Genomic DNA, 19,465 nt, shown 5'->3' on the forward strand with positions numbered 1-19,465 from the left:
TGTCTAAAGAAGATTTGTGGGTAGTCATAATTACAGACAGACCAGAGATTAGTAATCAAGAATGAGACAAGAAAAACAGACAGACCTGTGCAACCAAAGGACAAGGAGAGAAAGAGAGGGCTATTCGCTGGGGCACTCTTCATGACAAATGTCCACTTTCAATTATATTAGTTGATGGATAATTGAAAATTAATTACACCCTACATGACCAAATGTTATACAACCTTATATGCACTACCAATAGAAGAAGGTTGGTATTTGAACATCTTAGTGATAAGTAATCCAACCTATTTCCTCCTGTTAAAAATGAACTTTTAATCAGAGTTATATTAAAAATTGAGAATAAATAACCCTTCAAACAAAATTAGAGTTATTAGATGAGGGCGAGAATAGAATGTATCAAAAAATAAGATAAAATCTCTACATGCGTTCATACATACATGTAGATAGGTAAATACCCTGGTCGTAAATAAGTAACCATTGCGATAAGATTTCTTAACCTCTGGATATATGTGAATCGTTATAATGGTACTGAGTTGCCACTCTGCTGAGTTACCAATCGTCCTAATCCACCTCCAGTATTAATGACCTACAGCACCTGGTATTCCCAAGTGGTCTCCCATCCAGGTACTAACCAGGCCCATAACTGTATAGCTTCCAAGATCAGACGAGATTGGGCATATTCAGTATTGTATGATTGTAGATAATTCCCAACTGGGGAGTGTAAATGCCCAGGTACACACAGCGTAAGAGTGTATGTAGGACTGACTCACCAGAGAAGTCCACTTTGTTAAATAATACACAGTATCAATAAAAGTATTGCATAAGCGTACTTTAATTGCAATTATACAGTAGGTCACATGGTTAAACATATAAAGTAAAACAGTCAAGTGTAATTGTCTGACTGATTACTAATGTCCTTGATCAGTCAAATAATATGTTCCAATAAGTTATTCTAGGTATGCTGTTCATGTAAAGATGATGTTTGTATATTATTCAAAATAACATTGATACACTAAGTATGGTCTATATGATAGATGATTGAATTCAATCCTATTAATAGGCAGTTTGTGAATAGTCCATTCCAACTACTAAATCATATAATAATTAGCGTGGCAGGTGATTCCATTCAATCCTGTGAGTAGGCAATTGGTGGTAGCATTTTCCAAATGCCTAATCATAAATGGTTAACACAGCAGCCAGCATAAAGTAATGTGTATCGTAATGTATCTCAGACCTCATAGGGTACACAGAAGAAATAGGTTATCAGTATAGTACTGATCCGCCACTGTGAATAGACAAAGTATGTGCTAATCAAATGGATAAGTAATGAGTATATAGATATATACAATCATCCGAATAATTGGCTCATATGTTATTCCACATTTACTAGGAACACTTATAAAATAAACAATAGACTAAAACAGCAGGAGACACAAAATAAATAGGTTGTCAGTATAATACTGATCCTCCACTGTGAGTAGACAGAGTATGTGCTAGTATAGTGGATAAGTAATGAGCACATAGATATATATAAAACAATCCGAATAATTAGCTCATAGGTTATACAGCATTTGCTAGAATACTTATAAAATAAACAATAGACTGAGACAGCACTATAGATAGGTGCGTGTCACACTGAAATAGGGGAGTGAATTCCCCACTAGATCAGAGAAAAGGCCGTATAATCACAATTTAGAAGCTCTACGTGTTGCTCCTGAAACATATCTGTATTGACACGGAGGTCATTTACAGGCTCACATATAATCCATAACAAAAGATGTCTGTAGTGACATAAAGTCAGTTACAGGCATACATACGGGGTAAGGTTACTTGGAGTCCGACCGCTGCATAAGTCGGATATCCAAGGGAGAAGGACGCGCGTTTCGCCCAGTCCAAGGGCTTTGTTCGACCTCGACAACAATATTCAGGAGCAACACGTAGAGCTTCTAAATTGTGATTATACGGCCTTTTCTCTGATCTAGTGGGGAATTCACTCCCCTATTTCAGTGTGACACGCACCTATCTATAGTGCTGTCTCAGTCTATTGTTTATTTTATAAGTATTCTAGCAAATGCTGTATAACCTATGAGCTAATTATTCGGATTGTTTTATATATATCTATGTGCTCATTACTTATCCACTATACTAGCACATACTCTGTCTACTCACAGAGGAGGATCAGTATTATACTGACAACCTATTTATTTTGTGTCTCCTGCTGTTTTAGTCTATTGTTTATTTTATAAGTGTTCTAGTATATGTGGAATAACATATGAGCCAATTATTCGGATGATTGTATATATCTATATACTCATTACTTATCCATTTGATTAGCACATACTTTGTCTATTCACAGTGGCGGATCAGTACTATACTGATAACCTATTTCTTCTGTGTACCCTATGAGGTCTGAGATACATTACGATACACATTACTTTATGCTGGCTGCTGTGTTAACCATTTATGATTAGGCATTTGGAAAATGCTACCACCAATTGCCTACTCACAGGATTGAATGGAATCACCTGCCACGCTAATTATTATATGATTTAGTAGTTGGAATGGACTATTCACAAACTGCCTATTAATAGGATTGAATTCAATCATCTATCATATAGACCATACTTAGTGTATCAATGTTATTTTGAATAATATACAAACATCATCTTTACATGAACAGCATACCTAGAATAACTTATTGGAACATATTATTTGACTGATCAAGGACATTAGTAATCAGTCAGACAATTACACTTGACTGTTTTACTTTATATGTTTAACCATGTGACCTACTGTATAATTGCAATTAAAGTACGCTTATGCAATACTTTTATTGATACTGTGTATTATTTAACAAAGTGGACTTCTCTGGTGAGTCAGTCCTACATACACTCTTACGCTGTGTGTACCTGGGCATTTACACTCCCCAGTTGGGAATTATCTACAATCATACAATACTGAATATGCCCAATCTCGTCTGATCTTGAAGCTATACAGTTATGGGCCTGCTTAGTACCTGGATGGGAGACCACTTGGGAATACCAGGTGCTGTAGGTCATTAATACTGGAGGTGGATTAGGACGATTGGTAACTCAGCAGAGTGGCAACTCAGTACCATTATAACGATTCACATATATCCAGAGGATAAGAAATCTTATCGCAATGGTTACTTATTTACGACCAGGGTATTTACCTATCTACATGTATGTATGAACGCATGTAGAGATTTTATCTTATTTTTTGATACATTCTATTCTCGCCCTCATCTAATAACTCTAATTTTGTTTGAAGGGTTATTTATTCTCAATTTTTAATATAACTCTGATTAAAAGTTCATTTTTAACAGGAGGAAATAGGTTGGATTACTTATCACTAAGATGTTCAAATACCAACCTTCTTCTATTGGTAGTGCATATAAGGTTGTATAACATTTGGTCATGTAGGGTGTAATTAATTTTCAATTATCCATCAACTAATATAATTGAAAGTGGACATTTGTCATGAAGAGTGCCCCAGCGAATAGCCCTCTCTTTCTCTCCTTGTCCTTTGTACCTATGTAAATATTGGGCTGTGGGAGCACCACCAACAATAACTATTGATACAGTTGTATCTAGATTATATAACGGTTGGTTTCTATTAATACTCATCATTATCTCTACTAATTTTTGAGTTCTGTGCGGAAATTTTCTTTCTTTTGTAGACCTGTGCAACCATAAGCTTATTAGTTGAAATAATCAGCTAATTTATATAAGACATGAGAATAATGCAAAGGGTATGTGGGACGCACTGCAGAGACGACATGAACGAACCTGTTTAAGCAGCAAATTATTCCTGCTAAGAAAACTGTACCAGTTAGCAAAGGAATCTCACATAGTGTGTACCGTATACATATGTCCTGTGGCGTAGATCATATTATCTCCCGATGGGGGGGGAGACAGAGTTGCATGGTTGGGGGGACCAGACTAGTGTAGATGAAGGAAGAAAGAGGGCCACAGATAAGAGAAAGACAGCAACGCGGCTGTGGAGAAGGCACGGATGCAGGGCAGTGCGTCTGGGGAAAAACAGATTGGTGCTGTTGAGGGAACACAGACTAACACAATTGGGAGACCACACAGCAGTAGGGATTGGGCAATATATAGCAGCATGGAGGCATATAGGGGAAGAGAGTGTACATGCATAGACAGAGTATGATAGTTTTAAAAATAAGGGAGCTGAACGTGTATTCTAAATGAGATAAATGTATGCAGTGAGATTGTTGTGGTGATCGAATGGGAAGATTGTGGGCACTGAGTGGGTTGTGGGAGCCACATATCTGCTCAAACCACAGTTGCATAGACTGCATGTGTATATTCCAATGAGCACACATTTTGTGAGTGACAGCAATCTCATTCTGTGAGAGTTCTGAATCTTCAGTTAACCACAGGGTGTGATGGCATACCATATCTGTATTGCGCAAGGAACACGTCCATTAATGCCCTGCCTACTGGTACTTGTTGTTCTCCAAGTGCCAGTATGCGGGGATGCCTGCTGGGACCTGTAGTGCTACTGCAAAAGACAATATTTATATTTTCATATGCACCACACAACACAATCAACCCGGCACCCACCACCCAGGGGTGCTGGGGATAGCCCCGGGCTATCAGGCTTATCAGCCTGGGCCTGGGGTGCCCTGGAAAGGGGATCCTTTTATTGGGGAGGTCCCCAGCATGGGCTGATTAGTGATCAGGGGTGATGCTTCAGCTGGGGGGGCCCGGTGAAAGAGCTCCCCTGTCTGTGGCATCATCCCCCCGCTAGGAAGAGTCCAGTGCTGGTTCTGGTAAATACAGGGGGACCCTATGCATTTTTCCCCCTGTATTTCCAGAACAATGGCCGGTTCAGAGCCCAGTACTGGTTGCGCTGAATACGGGGGACTCCTACATCATTTGTCCCCTGTATTTTGGCAACCAGGACTGGTTCTGAAAAGCCTGGTGCTGGTTGTGCTTAATACGGGGGACCTCTACATCATTTGTCCCCTGTATTTAGCACAACCAGTACTGGATCTCCTTTTTTAAACACGGAAGCAGGTATCACGGATCTTCCAGATCCGAGCCTGCATTTTGTGTGCTGCTACCTCCCCTGGGTCCTAACGCCTGCCCCACAGCTGACCGCACTGCTGCCCGCACCTCCGCCGCTAAGGTCCGCTACCGTCCCTGGGTTCTGACCACAGGTAATGTCCGCTACCCCCCCATGCCTTTCCCCCAGGTCCCACTGCAGCTAATGGCCACTTCCTTCCCCCAGCCCACCTCCACTAAAGCCCGCAAACGACGGCCATCTTTGTGTACCCAGTGAAGCCACAGTGAGTGAAGGAGGCTCCTACTGCGGCTACACAATAAAACAAACCCCAAGTCTAAATTCATCCCCTACCCTGAGTTATGCCTTCCCAAAAATCCCCCATAGAGAACAGCAGAAAAGTTGTCCTAATTGAGAATGTAACAAAAAAGTGACAGTTGGAGATTTAGATTACTCCCAAATCCTAATTTTATGTTTTTTCCCTGAAATTTGGCATGCAGTGACAGTTCTACATGGCCGTGCCAAATTTCAGCTTTGTACCTCCAACAGTTTTTGAGGTGTAGCCCCTTAAACTCCATGCCCCCCCCTGGAATTCTCTAAGGAGATTTCCGTTTTTTTAGATGCAGCCTTAATATAAGGGCTTGACTGTTTATATTTATATTATTTTGGCAGGGTTTGCAGTCCAGGTGCTCAGTTACTTGCTCTATCTTACTTTATTTTCAAATCTGAATCTGGCCCCTAGAGTGCACTGATAAATGCTGCGGAAACAAGGCCTGAAGCAAAACTCACTAGATTTTGTGAAAAACAGACTCATGGATGAATATCAGTGCAGAATTTTTCTTACGCAGGATAACATGGACAGTGACACAGAAAAAGCCCTTAAAGTTGCAGACACCCAGTTTCATAATAAGGAACAAGAACATGTTTTAGATATTAGAAAATTGGATATTTAAAGAAAAACTGCTCAATATGGAAAGCGGAACAGCAGAAACTCAGTATCTTTGAAAGGGTCCAAGCAGAGAGTTAAAACTACACTCACAGACATACTATAAGCACAAACAAGTGGAGTGGAACTTTTAAATTGACTGCAACACATCTGACCAAAAGTTGGTATATAAATTCAGGAGTAACAAGTCACAGAACAAGTGACAGAGATTTCTTCACTGAGCTGGACACGAATCCTAAAGCAGCAATCTATCTTGCAGATGGTACCAATATTGCTATGGAAGGTATAGGGCACTGTGTGCTCATATGCTCCAATGCAAACAGCAGTAATTTACCAATACCAGTAAAAGATGTATTATACAGTATGTTCCCAAATTGGAAGGCGGACTATTGTCTGTAAGGTGCTTGGCAGCTAAAGGAATTCCAAGATAACATGTGCATTATCTAGAATAGAAGAAAAGTATTAGCAAGAACCAAAGTGGAAGAACATCCGTATTGTCTTGACACTGCAACACAACAGGTGAGATTAAGCACACACAGACACACTGACTGTATTCATGTGTGGCACAGACGACTAGGGGCCTGATTCAGCAAGGAACGCACAGATGCGGATGCACGCAATTGGCCGCTGCGAGAATATGCTAATGAATGCATACGTACAGCATCACAGCAGAATAAGCAGATGCCAAGCACTACATAATACCACCCACTTCCCTTTACTTGCCTCCTCTATACCTGGCAAGACAGTGGAAACATCGGTAACATCGAGAACCATCAGACCCATATGCACAATAGTGGTTGACCTGACCCTCCCGCAGACATAGCGAGACTCCCTATGTACAACTAGACCTAAGGCTGCGTCCACTGCCACAAGAGCTCAATTATGCACGCCCCTGAAACGCCATCCAAACGCACAGGTACGCATGTGTTTGCCTGGCCACCCATCGTCACCACCAACAAATGGCACTTCCTGTCAATCACTGTGCTTTGGGTCTGCGTAGCCTCTGCAAACACAGTTCCCATAGCAAAAGCTAGTTCATGCACGGGCACTGCGATGCATACTCATGCGCAATACGAAATAATTACCAATTGCGCACGTCTGCATCCATGTGTTCCTTGCTGAATCAGGCCCAAGGACGCAAACAAACAGACAGCATTAAAGAACTGCAAAAGAGAGACCTAACAAAGGATCAGACTGTTCTGATCAACCATGAGGTGTGAATGCTGTATAACAGCAAAAGCCACATGAATAACAATCCAAAACAAAGTGAGAGAATTGAGACCCCTTGATCTCACACACAGAGATCTGTGTGGCCCAATGAAAGTGCACACACCAGAAGGTAACAGATACTGTATATAGTGACTTTGATGACTACTCCAGATACACAGTCACTTACCTGATTCAAAGCAAAGATGAAGTACTGGACAAGTTACAGGTTTACTATATGTAACTATGATTAGAAATACATTTTGAAGAAATCCACTTGCAATTCGTAGCAACAATGGAGGTGAATTCACAGGACACAAAGTAGAACACTTCCTAAGACAACTCGGCATATAGCACCACAAGACAGTACCCTACACACCAGATCAGAATGGGGTAGCCGGAAGAAAGAACAGAACTTTGACTGAAATAATAAGATGCATGTTAACAGATTCAGGACTATCTGAAAAATATTGGGGATGAAGCCGCAATAACAGCCACTTATTTAAAGAACAGACTATTCTCCAGAACAGTTTAGACAACTGCATATGAATTATAGCATGGCAAGAAACCCAGTATGAAATATATTAGAGTTTTCAGATGTAAAGCGTTTCTCTACATTCCTGCAGAAAGATGCAGTGCACTGTAGAACCAGGCAGTGGAAGGGATTCTTGTTGGGTACAGCAAATGTTCCAAAGGATACAGAATCTTAAATTCAGAAAAAGTAACTGTAAGGAATAGCATGACATTTGTTGAGGTCAGGGGTGCCAACAATGGGCCGGGCACGGGGGGGGGGGGGGGGAGAAGGGGGCGTGGCCCAACTGTGGGAGGCATGGCCACGCCCCCATAGAAAAAAAAACACATTTCTGCAGAGCCGCGCTGCGTGCTGGGGAGGGGGGTGCTGTGAGCCCGCTGAGCGCGGCGCATAGCAAGTAAGGGGCGTGATCAGCTGTGACTGCTACCTAGCAGCCGCGCGAGCAGTCTCCCAGTGAGGCCCAGCACAAAGCAGCGTGTGCTGGGCTACTCTGATGTAAGAGGGGGGGCGGTGCCCGTCCCGGGCCCTCATTGGGCCCCTCCAGCAAGCCCAGGCCCGGGTAATTAGTACCAGCTTCCCCCCTTCTCGACGCCCCTGGTTGAGGTACTGGGAAATGAAGTGGTGATCCCAGCAGATCTGGATAAAGAGGAGAACAGTATCTTTGAAGACACCAGCAAGATAGTTATTAAAAAAAAAGATTGAAATCAGCTGCAAACCAGATACTGAAGATACATATAAGAGCATGGAGACAAAGTAAGGCAGTCAACCAGAGAAAATAAAGGTAAAGCTCCTGTGCGCCTCTGATATAGAGCTAACACAGTAGATATCAGTGAATCCATGTAATTGGAGGAAGTACAGTATCTGACTTGCCAGGAGGGGAGGCTGACAGATGGATAGAGGCAGCAAGGGAAGGAATGAGGTCCATGCATGAACCCAGACATGAACACTGGCTGGGCTGCAAGCAGGAAGAGATACAATTGGCTGGAGAGAGGCGTCAGAGACTATCTAGAAGGATGGATCTCGTAAATTAAGCCTCATCTGTTGAGAAGGGATGTTGAGATATAACAACAGAGTGAGGAGTCTATTTACTAAGCTTTGGATGGAGATAAAGTGAATGGTGATAAAGTACCAGTCAATCAGTTCTTAACTGCCATGTCACACGCTGTGTTTAAAAAATGACAGTTAGGAGCTGGTTGGTTGTTACTTTCAGCTCTATTTACTACAATCAGCATATTGAATGCGGATTGTAGTGTGATATTACCGAGTGAATTCGCATTGTGAATTCAGGCAATATCACAGGGATTTACTATAAATCCCTTGCAGGGACAGAGCTTGTGATAAAGTTCTGTCCCTGCGGATCCCATCCGCACTCTAGTCGCGGTATTTTTGGAAAAAATACTGCGACTAAGAGCCCGCGCATGCACCGACCCACCGTCGCTGCTACCCCCTGCCAACGCTAAGCCCCGCCCCCCGCGACCGTGGACCCCCGTGACCCCCCCCTCCCCCCCCCGCGACCCCCCCCTCCCTTCATTACACTTACATGCATCCTCCTGGCCTCCGGTGATCTTCTCCGGGCTTCCCGATCAGGTGATCTCCCATACTGCACTGGGACCCGATCACCTGATGACCGGGCCCCAGTGCACTATGGGAGACCAGCTGACTGGAGAGGAGCCATCACCGGAGGCCCGATCACCGGTCCCTGGATTCAGGTAAGTAAAAAAAAAATGTTTACATTTTTTTTTTCTTTTTTTTACAGCAATCAGCTTGCGGTCTGTTTAGACCACATAGCTGATTACTGGTACCGGCTCCCACCTCTGCTCTCCCCATTAGAGCAGAGTGGGAGCCCGGTAACTGGGGGAGACCCTGGATAACGCCACCTCCAGGTGGCGTTATTATCACAGGACTTCCCCCGGTATTTTTTTACAATTTATTTTTAGTAACTCTGGTCAGATCACATTTCCCATTACAATTATGGGAAATGCGATCTGCTTTACCAAAATATAAGTGATACTAGAGGTTGGAGTAGAATTTTACTAATTCCACTCCAATTGCCCTGTAATAACTACAGGTGAAACTAAAATAATGTGAAAAGGGTGTGAAAACACCCTTTTTCACTTTATTTTAGTAAAAATAATGTTAATAAATAGAGCTCTTTATCTCTGTTCACTTTATCTCTATCCAAGGCTTAGTAAATAGACCCCTGAGCTTCAATAGTGTTGTTTGTGTGATTACACTAGAGATGAGCGGGTTCGGATCTAAGCGATCCGAACTCACCCGAACTAAGTGGATCCGAGTCGGATTGAAGCCGGCTTGGATGTTCTCGCCTTACTCGGATCTCTGACATCGAGACAAAACCATAGAGATGAAATCTCGCAGCCCGTAAGCTTTCGTCTCTATATATAAGGGACCTGGCAGGTGCCATTACACTCCGGCTGTGGAGACTGAACAGGGAGGGTGAGTAGTGTAGGGCTGGGGAGAGGCGTTGTGCTGATCTATCTGCTGTGTCCTGGGCTGGTGCTGATCCATTCTGAGCTGGTGTTGTGATATCTGCTGTATCTATCTGGGCTGTTGCTGATCCATCTGGGCTGGTGCTGTGTGCTGTGCTGTCTGCTGTGTCCATCTGGGCCCAAGTTCTGGACCCAAATAAAGTATATTTTTTTGTGTAATATATATCTGTCTGTGTACGTGTTAGGCTTAACCGCACAAAATACAGCAAGTCAGCAACGCAAGATAGTGCTGCCCGACTACAATCGTCATCAATCTGTGCTCTGGGCCCAAGTTTTGGAGCTGAAAAAAAATAAAAAATAAATTGTCTTTTTTTTGGTCTTTGTGTGTGTGTGTGTGTGTGCATGTTAGGCTTAACCGCACAAGGTACAGCCAGTAACGCAAGTTGCAACCTAGTGCTGCCGACTCCAGTCATCATCAATCTGGGCCCAAGTTCTGGACCTGAAAAAAAATAAAAATAATATTTTTTGTCTAATATTTGTCTGTGTGCGCACGACTGCAAGTGTGTGAATTTTGTAACTGCACCTTGGCTATATTATTGGTGCTTGTGACATTGCTTCAAGACCGCAGAAAATATGGAGGGCTGTCACATGACAGGAGAGTCAGTTCAAGAACCACATGTTGTAGCTGTCGTCCTTTATGAAGGCCCATGCCCCAGGGCTTAAGTCCCGCCATCGATATGGTAAAGCAAATTTTACTGAAGTTAAGAAAAAAAAAATTGAAAGGAAATTTGCTTTTACATAAACAGAATATTGGCAATATGCCATTCACTACACGAAGTGGCAAGGAAAAGATAAGGCCTTGGCCTTTCTTTATGAAGACTGCTGATTCTGATAGCCCTTCTGCTTGTAGCAGTAGTGGTGGTGGTCCAATTAAAAATTTGAAAGTTGTTAAGACAGCTCTGGAAACCAACTGTGTGCCCTGAGAAATCGAAATCACAAATCCCCGAGGAGAGTGCAAGTGTGTCCGTGGTTGCCATGTGTGAGCCAGACCTAAATATTAGTGTACTGGAGGATCCTCCAAGTTCCAACATTTGTGTGACCTCTGTAAATGTGGGGAAGGGCAGTCACAATTTGCAGACATAGGGCCTGATTCAGACCCACTCGCGAGCGGCTGTCCGCTCGCAAGTGGGTCGATGTTATGGACTGAGCATGCGCACGACGGAGGGAGCTCCGTCGTGCGCATGCGCCAGACGCGACGAGCGAAGGAAAGTCCTTCGCTCGTTGTGTCCGATCAAAGGGGGCGTGCTGTCAATGTTGATTGACAGCACGCCCCCTTTGGTGGGCATGCCAGGGGCGTGCCTCCCTGACGGGGGCGTTCCTAAGGGAACGCCTCCCGTCAGAAGCCGGCCCACTGACATCACTAGTGATGTCAGTGGGAGTGATTTTGGCTCTGATAGAGCCAAAATCACTCCGGAGCTTGCGGTTGAAAACCTCAACCGCAGGCTCCGGCTCGCAAATTCGATGGTCGCGATGGTCTCGACCATCGCGACCATCACAATGCACGCTCGTATAGCCTGTGGTTGGTGACCCACAGCTATACGAGCGTCCAGGAGGACGCTCCATGAAAATGGAGCCCGGCCCTCATTCAGAGCGTGCGCTCTGCTCAGAGCGTACGGCTCTGAATGAGGGCCATAGTCATTGAGGATGCTTCTGTGGAATTGCACATGGAGGAAGAGAATATTTTGGTAGTTGAAGACGCTAAGGATGATGAGGATGTTGATGACGAAGATGTTGGTGATGAGGATGTTGATGCCAAGGATGTCCTTTGTGTAAGTAAGGCAACAGCTGTTGCCCATGGATTGAAAAAGGCAAAGCTCATTGTTGTCATGCCGGGACAAAAGACAAAAAAATCCACTTCTCACGTGTGAAATTATTTCCACCCCGATCCAGACAACAGTTGTCAAGCCATATGTAACCGTTACCTAGCAAGAGCGAGGGAGGGACCTAAACCACCTAGGAACCTCTTCCTTGTTACGTCACTTGGAGCGCATTCATCAAATATCAAAGTGTATGCCGCCAAGTTCCAAAACATAACAAATCCAGTGTCACCTACCTGCTCAATCTCTGTGGGATCCAAGCGCCTTCGATCTCCAACACCAACACCTGCATCATCAACATCCTCATTCGTCATCGGGAGTAGTACTGCTGCATCCAATTTTGTTATTGGAAGCATGATTGACTCCTATCCGTGATTCCTCAGAAGGATCCTTGATGACTACGCCTGCTGCTGCTGCTGTTGCTGTCAGTGGATCTTCATCCCAGAAGGGGACCAGGAGGAAGACTACTTGTAGTGTATCCTCCAAAAAACAATTAACTGTCAAACAATCGTTTGCAAGGGCAAACAAGTATGACAGCAATCACACAGTTGCACAGCGGATTACTTACACCATAACAGCTATGCTGGTATTAGATGTGCATCCAGTATCTGCCATTACTGTAGTGGGGTTTCAACAGTTAATTGAGGTCATGTGTCCTTGCTACCAGATCCCTTCTAGATTCCACTTTGCTAGAACAGCAATTCCAAATCTGTACATGGACATTAAAACCAACCTCATTAATGTCCTCAGAAATGCCATTGTACCCACTGTCCACTTGACTACTGATATGTGGACAAGTGGGACAGGGCAAACTAAGGATTACATGACTGTGACAGCACACTGGGTAGGTGTATTGCTTACAGCAGCAACAACATTTACCAAAAGACAGCTGATACAGAGGCAGGCTACTCTTTGTATAACTGGTTTCAGGCATACCGCTGAGAAGCTCTTAGAAAAACTCAGAGAAATCACTGCTAAATGGCTTACCCAACTTGGATTCTCCTCAGGATTTGTGATTTTGGACAATGCCACCAATATTGTGAGAGCATTACATCTGGGCGAATTCAAACACGTCCCATGTTTTGCTCAAACAATTAATTTGGTGGTGCAATATTTTTTCAAAAATGACAGGGGCATGCAGGAGATGCTCTCCGTGGCCCACAAAATATCCAGACATTTTAGACATTCAGCAAACGCTTGTCGAAGATTGCATGACCAGCAGGTATTGTTAAATTTGCCCTGCCATCAGCTGAAGAATGAGGTAGTAATTCGGTGGAATTCTACCCTCTATATGCTTCAGCGGATTGAGGGACAGCAAAAGGCCATCCAGGGCTGTACAACGGCCTATGACATAGGCCGTGGAGGGGGAATGCACCTTACTCAAGTGCAGTGGAGAATAATTTCCATGTTGTGCAAGGTTCTCAAACCCTTTAAACTTGCCACGTATGAAGTTAGTTCAGACACTGCCAGCTTGAGTCAGGTCATTCACCTCATCAGACTTTTGCAAAAACAGCTGGAGAGACTGAAGGAGGAGGTGAAATGGAGCGATTGCGCAAAGTATGTCGGACTGGTGGATCAAGCCCTTGATTCACTTCACCAGGATCGAAGAGTCGTCAATCTATTGAAATCTGAAAATTAAATTTTGGCAACCATTCTGGATCCTAGGTTTAAGTCCTACCTTATGAGTTTTTTTCTAATGGACCGAAATATAAAACTGTGCAAAGAGAAGTGCCATCATCTCCTCCTTCAGTTTCTGCAGCTGCCAGGAAAAAACTCAATTTTCCTTACAGAATGCCTGCTGGTCATGCAGATCGTTCACCAAAAAATTACATCTGGTCGGGCCTGAGAGAACTGCCTACTAGTGACATGTCTTCTACCATGACTATGTGTGATACGGTCTCCATTCACAGAATGGTGGAGGACTATTTCAGAGATAACAGCCTAATAGGAATGTCAGACAGTCCCTTGGCAGGAAAAGACTATTCCATCTTGCACCTTTTTCCTTTCAATTATGTGCTGGTTGGGGCATTGCTGACATTTTAAATTAATGTTATGGTTGGTTTAGGAACCAATGATTTGTTTTCAAATTAATTTATTATTATCAATTTTACAGCCAGGAGCTAAACTAATGAATTTCTTTTTATTAATTATTCAGCCAGGGGCTGCATCCAATGAATTGTTTTTTTACTTTTTTAATTAAATTATTATTATTCAGCCGGGGGCTGCACCAATAAATTATTTTTTTATTATTTTATTATTAATTTTACACCCACGGGCTGCACCAATGAATTTCTTTTTATTAATTATTCCCAATGAATTGTTTTTTAATTAATTTATTATCAATTTTACAGCCAGGGGCTGCACCAATAAATTTCTTTTTATTAATTATTCAGCCAGGGGCTGCACCCAATGAATTGTTTTTTACTTTTTTAATTAAATTATTATTAATTATTCAGCTCGGGGCTGCACCAATGAATTGTTTTTTATTTAATTTATTAATTTTACAGCCAGGGGCTGCACCAACTATCAATTCTTCAATCCTCAAGGGTATCCCAACCATCATCTTTGCACCATCCTCAACTGTATTAATAATTATGTCAATCAATTTTGAGCCAGAAAGCTGCATGCAACCTTTTGGCCCTTTAACTAGATGAAAAAAATCAATATTGTGAGCTGTGAGGTGGTCAAAATTGACTGGAAATGAGTGAAAATAAATGTTATTGAGGTTACTAATACTGTAGGAACAAAAAAGGCCAATTTTATGTGATTTTAGCTGTTTTTTATATTTTAAGAAAAAATCCAGATCCAAAACCAAAACCCGAAAACAAAACACGGAGGTGACCATTACACCGTCTGTGCTACCTGTCATGTATGTATGCTGTTTAACCATGCCAGTTTATTATAAATAGTTTTCCAACAAAGAGTTTCCCAGCGTGTGCCTACTGACTGCCTATGAAAGAAGATCTGATCTGCTAATAGTTCTCACACTGCTAACAATCCAAGCTACATTCCTGTACAGGTTATCCATTGCAAATCTGTGCGGCTTCCACGCTGCTTCCTTTCCGCTCCAGTCATTACAAACTAGTATCCTACCTGTTCCTGCTTCCAACGTCCGCAGCTCTGTCTTCTGACTCCTGTTGGTCCTGTGTGTGCTCTGTGCTCATCAGCCTCCAGCTGAGAGCTCTTGTCTCCTGTTGCATTAAATGCCCAATACAGATGGGGCTAAAGTGTATGGTATTTACAGTCACCATGTTCTTACAGCAGCTAGAAATGGCATACTGTACCTGTTTGTTTTAAACACTTGTCTGGCATGGTTGCATCAGATGTGACAACACCAAGCTTAGCTTTCCCTGAAATGGTCACCTCCGAAGTGACCAGTCAGAAATGCCAACTCGGCGGCAGAGGTGTAGCATGTGGCCAGGGTGCCCGGAGCACGAGCGTGCTACCGCGCCCTCCCCCCTAAAACAAAGTGCGTGCTATATAATATAACTGCTTCATATATACACATACATACATGGCAGGGTTATACATACATACATACAGGGTCACACATACAAACATATACACATATAGGAATGGTCAAACATACATACAGGCAGGGTCACAAACATACATACATACACACAGGCATACACATGCAGGCAGGGTCATATTCATACATACATACATACACATGCAGGCTGGGTCACACATTCATACATACACACACATACAGGCAGGGTAACATACATACATACATACACAGGCAGGGTTACACATTCATACATATACATACAGGCAGGAAGGGTCATACATACATATGCAGGCAGGGTTACACATTCATACATACACACACACACACACACACACACAAACAGACAGGGTCACATACATACATACGCAGGCAGGGTTACACATTCGTACATACACACAAATACATAAAGACAGGAAGGGTCACACAAACATACATACACACACATACTTACAGGCAGGAAGGGTCACACATACAGTACATGCAGACAGGAAGGGTCACACATACAGTACATGGAGGCAGGAAGGGTCACACATACACACATACAGTACATGCAGGCAGGAAGTGTCATACATACAGTACATGCAGACAGGAAGGGTCACACATACACACATACAGTACATGCAGGCAGGAAGGGTCACACATACAGTACATACAGGCAGGAAGGGTCACATATACACACATTAGGGGTGTGCCCTGGCCACTTTTCGTGTTTTGTGTTTTGGTTTTAGATATGGATCTTTCTTCGTGTTTTGGATCTGTATTGGTTTTGCCAAAACCACCCTTCCATGTTTTGGGTTCTGGGTTTTGTGTTTTGGATCTGTATTTTTTTGAAAAAAAGCATAAAAACAGCTAAAATCACAGAATTTGTGGGTTTTTCTGCTCCTATGCTATTATTAACCTCAATAACCTTAATTTCCACTCTATTCTGAACACCTCACACATCACAATAGTGTTTTTATGTCCAAAAGGTTGCACCGAGGTAGCTGGATGACTATGCTAAGCGACACGAGTGGGCGGCACAAACACGTGGTCCATCTAGGAGTGACACTGCAGTGGCAGACAGGATGGCAGTTTGAAAAACTAGGCCCCAAACAGTACATAATGCAAAGAAAAAAAAAAAGAGGTGCAAGATGGAATTTTCCTTGGGCCCTCCCACCCACCCTTATGTTGTATAAACAGGACATGCACACTTTAACAAACCAATCATTTCAGCGCCAGGGTCTGCCACACGACTGTGGCTGAAATGATTGGTTCGTTTGGGCCCACACAAAACAAGCTGGCAATTAATCTGTCCCTGCACAAACTGGCTCTACGGAGGCAAGATGTCATCCTCATCCTCCTCATCCACCGATTCCTCACCCTCTTCAGTGTTGTGTACATCCTCATCCTCACTTTGGGGGTTACAGCACCCTTTAACGGACAAGCCAGCCGACCCTTTACTTATGATTCAGGCGCACACAGGCGCTGAAAGGCAAAAGTGGCCTGAAATTTTTCGGGCCACCCAAAGCGTCTCCTGCACGCCCCTGTCGCTTTTCAGAAAATTCTGCACCACCAAGTTTATTGTGTGAGCAAAACATGGGATGTGCTGGAATTTGCCCAGATGTAATGCCTGCACAATATTGGTGGCGTTGTCAGATATCACAAATCCCCAGGAAAATCTAAGTGGGGTAAGCCACTGGGCGATGATTTCCCTTAGTTTCTCTAAGAGGTTGTCGGCGGTGTGCCTCTTACTGAAACCAGTGATACACAGCGTAGCCTGCCTTGGAACGAGCTGGCGTTTCTGAGATGCTGCTACTGGTGACGCTGCTGTTGTTTCTGGGTAAGGTGATACATTTACCCAGTTGGCTGTCACAGTCATATAGTCCTTAGTCTGCCCTGTTCCACTTGTCCACATGTCCGTGTTTAAGTGGACTTTGGGTACAACCGCATTTTTCAGGACACTGAGGACACTTTTTCTGACGTTTCTGTACAGTCTCGGTATCGCCTGCCTAGTGAAGTGGAATCTAGACGGGATTTGGAACCGGGGACACACTACCTCCATCAATTGTCTAAATCCCACTGCACTAATGGTGGATACCGGACGCACGTCTAACACCAACATAGCAGTCAAGGCCTCAGTTATACGTTTTGCTTCAGGATGACTGCTGTCGTACTTCATCCTCCTCGCTAAGGACTGTTGGAGGGTCAATTGTTTACTAAAAGTAGTGGTGTTCCTACTTCCTCTCTGGGATGATGAACAACTCCCAGTAGCAGAAACAGCAGCAGCGGCAGCAGGAGGCGTAGCAATGCAGGATCCTCCGGAGGAATCCCCGATAGGAGAGTCAGTCATGCCAGTGACATGGCCTGCAGGACTACTTCCGATCCTGACTAAGGAGGAAATTGACGAGGAGGGAGTTGACGGTGTGGTTTGCAGGCGCTTGGATACAACAGGACAACGGGATTTAGGTGTCCCTGGACTGCTTACGGTCTTAGCCAAAGTTTCTGAACTTGACAGTAACGTTTAATGAACGCGCTGCAGGTGCCGTATAAGGGAGGATGTTCCTAGGTGGTTAACGTCCCTAGCTCTACTTATTTCACCTTTACATATGGTACATATGGCAAGACAGTTGTTGTCCGGATTTGGATAGAAATATTGCCAGACCAAAGAGGTGGAATGTTTGGTCTTCTGCCCAGGCATGACCGTGATGGGCTTTTTCATCCCACGGACAACAACTGTCTCCCCCGGAGCCTGATTTAAACAAACCACATCACCATCAGAATCCTCCTTGCCAACTTCCTCCTCAGCGCCAGCTACACCAGTATCCTCATCCTGTTGTACTTCAACAGTGACATCTTCAATTTGCATATCAGCAAGTGGACTGTGGGTGCTCCTTTCAGCACTTGCAGGGGGTGTGCAAATGGTGGAAAGAGCCATCTCTTCCCGTCCAGTGCTGGGAAGGTCAGGCACCGCAACCGCCACCACACTTGGACTCTCCTTGGGGATTTGTGATATCTTCTTAGAACGCACAGTTCTTCGCTGTGCTTTTGCCAGCTTAACTCGTTTGATTTTTTCCATCGTCATGTGAAGCTGAACCACTAGTCATGAACATAGGGAAAGACCTTAGCCGTTCCTTGCCACTCCGTGTCGTAAATGGCATATTGGCAAGTTTACGTTTCTCTTCAGATGATTTAAATGTTTTTTTCAAGGTCATTTTCCTGAACTTTGTCATTTGGGATAGTATGTGTCCTCTACTATGACATTGGGCATCGGCCTTGGCAGACGACGTTGATGGCATGTTATCGTCTATGTCATGACTAGTGGCAGCAGCTTCAGCCCTAGGAGGAAGTGGTTCTTGATCTTTCCCTATTTTATTTTTATCGAAGAAAGTTTGGTCCTCCATTTATGTTATATTGATATATACATGCGGCTAAGGTGCACACAAACACAGAAATTTTTTTTTATTTTTGTTGGAGACTAGTGCACTTTTTGGGTTACACCACCCTTTAAGAAATGAGCCAGCCGGCTCTTTACTTATGGGACACAGGCGCACACTTGGTGCTGCTCCTTTGTTGATGCACGTGCAGCTACAGCCCACACAATTTACAAAGACAGAAAAAAAAGAATTTTTTATTCTTTGTGGAGCGCACTTTGGGGGTTACACCACCCTTTATTAGACAGACGCACACTTGGCGCTGCTGCTTTGAGGATGCACGTACAGTGCAGACAATTCACAAACACAGAAGAAAATGTTTTACTTTTGTTGGAGTGCACTTTGGGGGTTACACCACCCTTTAACAGACAGACGCATGCTTGGCGCTGCTCCTTTGTTAATGCACGTGCAGCCACAGTGCACACAATTTACAAACACAGAAAATATTTTTTTATTTTGTTTGGAGTGCACTTTGGGGGTT

General features: G+C 43.6%; 1 pseudogene; it reads right to left on the minus strand.

Moving 5' to 3' along the window:
* Positions 1 to 586: 586 nt before the first annotated feature.
* LOC148522705 (5S ribosomal RNA) lies at positions 587 to 705 on the minus strand (annotated as a pseudogene).
* Between the last annotated feature and the right edge of the window lie 18,760 nt (positions 706 to 19,465).

This window comes from Taudactylus pleione, unplaced genomic scaffold (genome assembly GCF_031769625.1).
Source record: "Taudactylus pleione unplaced genomic scaffold, aTauple2 ptg000142l, whole genome shotgun sequence".
Taxonomy (NCBI): Eukaryota; Metazoa; Chordata; class Amphibia; order Anura; family Myobatrachidae; genus Taudactylus; species Taudactylus pleione.